Consider the following 8,076-nt stretch of genomic DNA (forward strand, 5'->3'; position numbering starts at 1 on the left):
ACAAAAATCTGCTATTCTCCACCGGCCATCTGCTCTCCTCGCCACCAAAAATATCATAGACAAAAGCTAGCAGATCATCGAAAAGTACAATGCTCTCCCAGGTCTCTACCCATTGCGCTATAGTCACATATAATGTTCAAGTCCAATTATACATTTGTTTAGATTACAAAATGACAATCTAATTAGATCAACTGGGCATTGATACTAATGACCATTCAAAATAAGGTACATCAACCAATAATCTGCATTGCCTACCCATAAGGTACACCAGCCAATAATTTAGAATAGAATTGCATATTAGTTTTACAGCGAGGAGATATAGATAAGCATAAGTCATATGTCATTATACACACTGCTAAAACTGCAAATAGAAAACGTGATTTATGAAATATAGACGTGCAACAAGAATTAATCTCCCCGGGACAAAACGATAATTTTCTACATCCTAGAGTTCAACCAAATTTAAAGTTATACACTAAAGCTAAGTGTCTTATGCAACGTGCACACGTGGATTATATTAAGACAGATTTTTCAAAGCGTGAGATACTTTTAGAATTGCTATAAACCTATTAGTATGTGCACTAGAATAAATGGAGACTATTAAGTAACTAAAAAAATCATGGTTTACTACTAATACATGATTCGTGCAAAAAACATTGCTCAAAGCTAAACATGCTCATTCTAGCCCGTGCGAATGCACGGGTTGGCGACTAGTAGGGGTTAATCATAAGTGGGATGCTTGTACAAGTAAGGGCAGTACCCAAGTACCGGTCCACCCACATATCAAATTATCAAAGTACCGAACGCGAATCATATGAACGTGATGAAAACTAGCTTGACGATAATTCCCAATGTGTCCTCGGGAGCTCCTTTCTCATTATTAGAAATTGTCCAGGCTTATTCTTTGCTACATAAAGGATTGGGCCACCTTGCTGCACTTTATTTACTTTATTTACTTGTTACTCGTTAGACATTCCGGTAGTCGATCGAGTGGTTGACCAGTCTCTCGCTATATCATGAGTCAGTTTTCGGCTTTCTCTAATGAGGTGCTCGCCAGGCCGAACCGGGGCACAATCGCAGTAGTTCTCCTGGTGCCACGTTAGCCGATGATACGGAACATAAGGCGGCAAAACACAGGAGCCGGGCAAACCCAACATTTGACCAAAGACATGATTCGGAGCTGATGCATATAAGGCCTAACTCGAGACGCCGAACACTCCCTGAGGTATTCGGTCTTTATGATAACGGGCAGAACAATGCCCTAAGCCCCTAGTGTCCAGGTACGGGCGAGAACTTCTGGCGCGGCCGATGCCAAAATGCGAGCCTCCTCCTCGGTTATGGTAAGAAACCGGGGGATGTGTATCAACAAGAGACAGTAAGAAAGGTTTATACAGGGTCTTAATCTGAAAAGAATCCTTGCAACGGGTCCCTGCTGCATGTCTGCACCTGTGTCTCCGTTGTGCTGTATCCTGGACGGGTGTAGCACGCTGTTCATCTGTAAAAGAGAAGAACTTAGTTTGGAGAGGTATCGTGCAAAAAATGTATTTAAAACAGAGTATGAAAAAATGAATAAGGTTGAGCTTTTATTGGCTCTCATTGTTTATGCGCACAGCCCCTTGTGAAGGGGTATGCGGCTAGGAAGCCCCTAGTTTATTTATGCCGGACTCGCCTAGCCGTGTCCGGGGTCTTGAACGACGTTTTAATGAGATGATGCCGCGTGGACCGGGCATTTTAAGTGTAAGAGATGCGTAATGCGGTATTGCGTTAAAGCGGGCGAAAGCTTCGCGTCCCAAGAGTGCCTGATGGCTATTTTTAAATGGGGCGATATGGAAGATTAGCTTTTCGCGACGGAAGTTGTCGGATGAACCGAACACAACTTCTAGTAGTAAGGAGCCCTTGCAATTGGCGTAAGGGCCTGGCGTCACTCCTTTGAAGGAAGTGCTGCTATGGCGAATTTTGGTAGGGTCTATCCCCATTCTGCGGATTGTGTCCGGATATAGCAGGTTTAAATCGCTGCCGCCATCCATTAGGACTTGTGTAAATTGTAGTCTGTTGATTATAGGATCCAATATCAAGGCAGTCCATCCTGCGTTTTGAATACTTCTGGAGTAATCCAGATGGTCGAAAGTAATTGGTTTTGTCATCCAATCTTGGGATTCCGCTGGGGTGGACCGTGCGGCATGTGCTTTGGTAGATGCCGCCCTATTTTTCCTTGTTATCACTTGAAGTGAGTTCACTGTTTTGACCTTTTGTGGGAAATTCTTTTGTTGTTCGGCGCTCTGCATGTGGGGTTCGTCGTCGTCCTCGCTTGGTGTGTCGAGCCCCTTGTGTTCGGCGTTAAGTCGGCCGGACTGCTTGAAGACCCAATAATCTCTGTGGGTGTGGTTTGCAGGCTTCCCGAGGGTACTATGAATTTGGTATATCTTATCCAAGATTTTGTTTAGGTTGGATAGCTCGTCACTGTTGTCCTTAAGAGGCAGTGTTTTGCTGTTCGGCCGAGAGCTTTTGAATCCGGCGTTGACCGCCGTGTTCTTTGGGCCATTTTCCTTATTCCGGCGCTGATCTTTTCTGCGTCGTGATTTACCATTTCCATCTCTGACCTCGGATGTACTCGGGTCGCTGGTGCTGCATCTTGCCAGCCAGCTATCTTCTCCCGCGCAAAAGCGGGTCATGAGGCTCGTTAGCATGGCCATTGTTCTTGGCTTTTCCTGGCCGAGGTGTCTGGCGAGCCATTCGTCTCGGACGTTATGTTTAAAAGCTGCTAAGGCTTTGGCATCCGGACAGTCGACTATTTGGTTCTTTTTAGTGAGGAACCTATTCCAAAATTTGCGTGCTGATTCTCCGGGCTGTTGAGTTATGTGACTTAAATCATCTGCATCCGGAGGGCGGACATAAGTCCCTTGAAAATTTGCTCAAAACGCATCCTCGAGCTCTTCCCAACTTCCAATGGTATTTTCTAGGAGGCTTTTGAGCCAATGCCGAGCTGGCCCTTTGAGCTTGAGGGGTAGGTATTTTATGGCATGGAGATCATCTCCTCTAGCCATATGTATGTGTAGGATGTAATCCTCAATCCAGACTCCGGGGTCTGTTGTTCCGTCGTATGCCTCTATGTTTACAGGTTTGAATCCCGCTGGAAATTCATGATCCAGCACCTCATCGGTGAAACATAGTGGGTGTGCGGCGCCCCTGTATTTAGGTGTGCCGTTATCTTCAAATGCTCGGCGTGTTGTGCTGCTTCCTGGAGCCTTTTTTGGCCCATAGATGGACCTGACCGGGCCATCTTTTCTGCGAGGATCCTTATGTGGATCGTGTGCCGGCTTGTGTGCGGCGCCGCCTGCCGCTCTTAGCCTGTCATCTGGTCGTCTATCCGGCCAGGCGGCCTCTTTGTTTTTTGACTGTGGGGGCTCTACGGCTTCCTCGTCAAATTCGGGCAACAATTTGCGCTTCGGGTAACTCTTTGCTTGGTGACTATTTCCATATTTATCTGCGGTCTTGAGTACTTTGCTCCATCTCATTCTGAGTACGTCTTCCGCTGTTTTGAGCTTCCGCTTCTGCTTCTTCAAACTTCTTGTAGTGGCGACGAGCCTTTTGTGAAGGTTCTTATGCTCTGGTGATGTGTCCGGCATGAGATCGTCTGGACTATTGTTTTCGCCGGGGATGGGTTGCTTGGTTGCATGTTCGTCGTCCACTGGTTCGCCCTGCTCTACGGCTGGGTCGGTATGGGCGCTATTGTTATCAAGGCGGGATTTTGGGCGGCGCTTGCGTCGCCGTTTTGGTTGCTTTTTGGGGGAGTTATCCTTCACCGCTTCCCGTTGTTCCTCGTTATCGCTTCCTTTTGGTGTATCCACCATGTATACATCATGAGTTGAGGTGGCTTTCCAGTGCCCCGTAGGCGCTGGTTCTTGGTCGTCTCCGACATCATCGTCCATACCGTCGATGTCTTCGGAGTCGTAGTCTAGCATGTCGGTTAGATCGTCGACAGTGGCTACAAAGTGGGTGGTGGGTGGGCTTTGAATTTCTTCGTCGTCCGCATCCCATCCATCCTGGCCGCAGTCCGGCCAGGGCTCTCCTGATAATGAGAGATGCCTTAGCGAATTTAGGACGTTGCCGAAAGGTGAGTGTTGAAAGATGTCCACAGCGGTGAACTCCATGATTGGCGCCCAATCGGATTCGATTAGAGGGGGCGCAGGAGGTTCGGAGTCTAGCGAGGAGTCCGACACCTCGGAGTCACGAGCTTCACAAGGGACAAGGTCAGTATTCGGCTCCATCGCCGTAGAGGTTGCAGCCCCCGAGGTGGTGTCTAGCCACCCATCCTCGATCTGCATAGTCGGCTCCGAATTGAGGATCGGAGCGGACTCATGTGCGGCCTCCAGGGCACTGTCCGGCAGCAGAGCTAAGTCATGCCCATCATGACAGTGCGGCGCGCTCGGCTGTGGCTCGAATCCATCGAAGATCAAGTCTTCGCGGATGTCGACCGTGAAGTTCAGACTTCCAAATCTGACCTGATGGCCAGGGGCGTAGCTTTCGATCTGCTCTAGATGGCCAAGCGAATTGGCCCGCAGTTCAAAGCCGCCGAATACGAAGATCTGTCCGGGGAGAAAAGTCTCACCCTGGACCATGCCGTTGTTGATGATCGAAGGAGCCATCAAGCCTGTCGGTGACGACACAGAGGAACTCTCAATGAAAGCACCAATGTCGGTGTCAAAACCGGCGGATCTCGGGTAGGGGGTCCCGAACTATGCGTCTAGGCAGATGGTAACAGGAGACAAGGGACACGATGTTTTTACCCAGGTTAGGGCCCTCTCGATGGAGGTAAAACCCTACTCCTGCTTGATTGATATTGATGATATGGGTAGTACAAGAGTGGATCTACCACGAGATCAAGGAGGCTAAACCCTAGAAGCTAGCCTATGGTATGATTGTTGCAATAGCTGTTGTCCTACAGACTAAAACCCTCCGGTTTATATAGACACCGGAGAGGGCTAGGGTTACACAGAGTTGGTCACAATGGTAGGAGATCTACATATCTGTATTGCCAAGCTTGCCTTCCACGCCAAGGAAAGTCCCATCCGGACACGGGATGAAGTCTTCAATCTTGTATCTTCATAGTCTTGGAGTCCGGCCGATGATGATAGTTCGGCTATCCGAACACCCCCTAGTCCAGGACTCCCTCAAAAGGTCTTACCTTTATCTTTGAAGGGAGATGCATTGACATGGTATAGGCTATGTGACGATACGAGATCTTGGAATTATAAGCGATCGAAGTTGGAATTTCACCAGAAGTTCTATCCTATGCTTCTTGTTCATCATGATCGTAATTACATATATAATTTCTGGCCTCGTGAAGGAGAAAGCATCGCTCAAGCTTGGGGGAGGCTTAAGTCAATGTTATATTCATGGCCCAATCATGAGCTCTCTCGGGAAATGATTATTCAGAACTTTTATGCTCGGCTTTCTCTTGATAATCACAACCTGCTCGATACTTCATGTGCTGATTGTTATATGCTAAAGTCTATTGATTTCAAATGGTACTTATTGGAAAGAATTAAACGCAACTCTGAAGATTGGGGTTTCAACGATGGTAAGGAGTCAGGTATGACACCTAAGTTTGATTATGTTAAATATTTTATGGATACCGATGCTTTTCGTGGATTTAGCGCTAAGTATGGACTTGACTCTAAGATAGTAGCTTCTTTCTGTGAATCTTTTGCTTGTCACGTTGATCTCCCTAAAGAGAAGTGGTTCAAATATAATCCTCCTGTTGAAGTGAAAGTAGTTGCACCTATTACAGTCGAAGAAAAGACTATTACCTATAGTGATCCTATTGTTCCTACTACTTATGTTGAAAAACGTCCTTTTCCTGTTAGGATAAAAGATCATGCTAAAGCTTCGACTGTTGTTCGTAAGAGTAATACTAGGACTTATACACCTCCTGAGCAAATCAATGTTGAACCTAGTATTGCTATGGTTAAAGATCTCTTGGATGATGATTTAGATGGGCATGTTATTTATTTCTGTGGTGAGACTGCTAATATTGCTAGACTAGATACTAAGACACGTAGACCTATCGTAGGCATGCCTGTTATTTCTGTTAAAATAGGAGATCATTGTTATCATGACTTATGTGATATGGGTGCTAGTGCTAGTGCTATACCTTATACCTTATATCAAGAAATTATGCATGACATTGCACCCATTGAATTAGAAGACATTGATGTTACCATTAAGCTTGCTAATATGGATACCATTAAACATGTTGGGATTGTTAGAGATGTTGAAGTTTTGTGTGGGAAGGTTAAATACCCTGCTAATTTTCTTGTTCTCGGTTCCCCACAAGATGATTTTTGTCCCATTATTTTCGGTAGACCCTTCTTGAATACAACTAGTGCTACGATTAATTGTGAAAAGAATATGGTCACCGTTGGCATAGATGGTATGTCTCATGAGTTTAATTTTGCTAAGTTTAGTAGACAACCTCGTGATAGGGAACCACCTAGTAAGGATGAGATTATTGGTCTTGCTTCCATTGTTGTTCCTCCAACTGATCCCTTAGTACAATATTTGCTAGACCATGAAAACAATATGTTTATCAAGGAAAGAAAGGAAATAGATGAAGTGTTCCTTAAACAGGAACCTATGCTGAAACATAACCTTCCCGTTGAAATTCTTGGGGATCCCCCTCCACCCAAGGGTGATCCCGTGTTTGAACTCAAACCATTACCTGATAATCTTAAGTATGCTTATCTTGATGAAAAGGAAATATATCCTGTTATTATTAGTGCTAACCTTTCAGAGAAGAAGAAGAAAGATTATTGAAAACTCTGAAGAAGCACCGAGCAGCTATTGGATATACTCTGGATGATCTTAAGGGCATTAGTCCCACATTATGCCAACACAAAATTACAGTGGAAAAAGATGCCAAACCAGTTAGAGATCCTCAAAGACGATTAAATCCCAAGATGAAGGAAGTGGTAAGAAAGGAGATACTAAAGCTCCATGAGGCAGGTATTATTTATCCCGTTGCTGATAGTGAATGGGTAAGCCCAGTTCATTGCGTTCCTAAAAAGGGAGGTATTACCGTTGTTCCTAATGATAAAGATGAATTGATCCCGCAAAGAATTATTACAGGTTATAGGATGGTAATTGATTTCCGTAAGTTAAATAAAGCTACTAAGAAAGATCATTACCCTTTACCTTTTATTGATCAAATGCTAGAAAGACTATCCAAACACACACATTTCTGCTTTCTAGATGGTTATTCTGGCTTCTCTCAAATACATGTGTCAGCGAAGGATCAATCTAAAACTACTTTTACTTGTCCTTTTGGTACTTTTGCTTATAGGCATATGCCTTTTGGTTTATGTAATGCACCTGCTACCTTTCAAAGATGCATGATGGCTATATTCTCTGATTTTTGTGAAAAGATTTGTGAGGTATTCATGGATGACTTTTCCGTTTATGGATCCTCTTTTGATGATTGTTTAAGCAACCTTGATCGAGTTTTGTAGAGATGCGAAGACACTAGTCTCGGCCTGAATTGGGAAAAGTGTCACTTTATGGTTAATGAAGGCATTGTCTTGGGGCACAAGATCTCCGAGAGAGGTATTGAAGTTGACAAAGCCAAGGTTGATGCTATTTAAAAGATGCCATGTCCCAGGGACATAAAAGGTATAAGAAGTTTCCTTGGTCATGCCGGTTTTTATAGGAGGTTCATTAAGGACTTTTCTAAAATCTCTAGGCCTCTGACTAATTTATTGCAAAAAGATATTCCTTTTGTCTTTGATGATGATTGTGTAGAAGCATTTGAAATACTTAAGAAAGCTTTGGTCACTGCACCCATCGTTCAGCCACCTGATTGGAATTTACCTTTTGAAATTATGTGTGATGCTAGCGATTATGCTGTAGGTGTTGTTCTAGGGCAAAGAGTCGATAAGAAATTGAATGTTATCCAGTATGCTAGTAAGACTCTTGATACTGCCCAGAGAAATTATGCTACTACTGAAAAAGAGTTCTTAGCAGTTGTGTTTGCATGTGATAAGTTTAGACCTTATATTGTTGATTCTAAAGTTACTATTC

Source organism: Triticum aestivum, chromosome 5B, assembly GCF_018294505.1.
Source record: "Triticum aestivum cultivar Chinese Spring chromosome 5B, IWGSC CS RefSeq v2.1, whole genome shotgun sequence".
NCBI classification, from domain to species: domain Eukaryota; kingdom Viridiplantae; phylum Streptophyta; class Magnoliopsida; order Poales; family Poaceae; genus Triticum; species Triticum aestivum.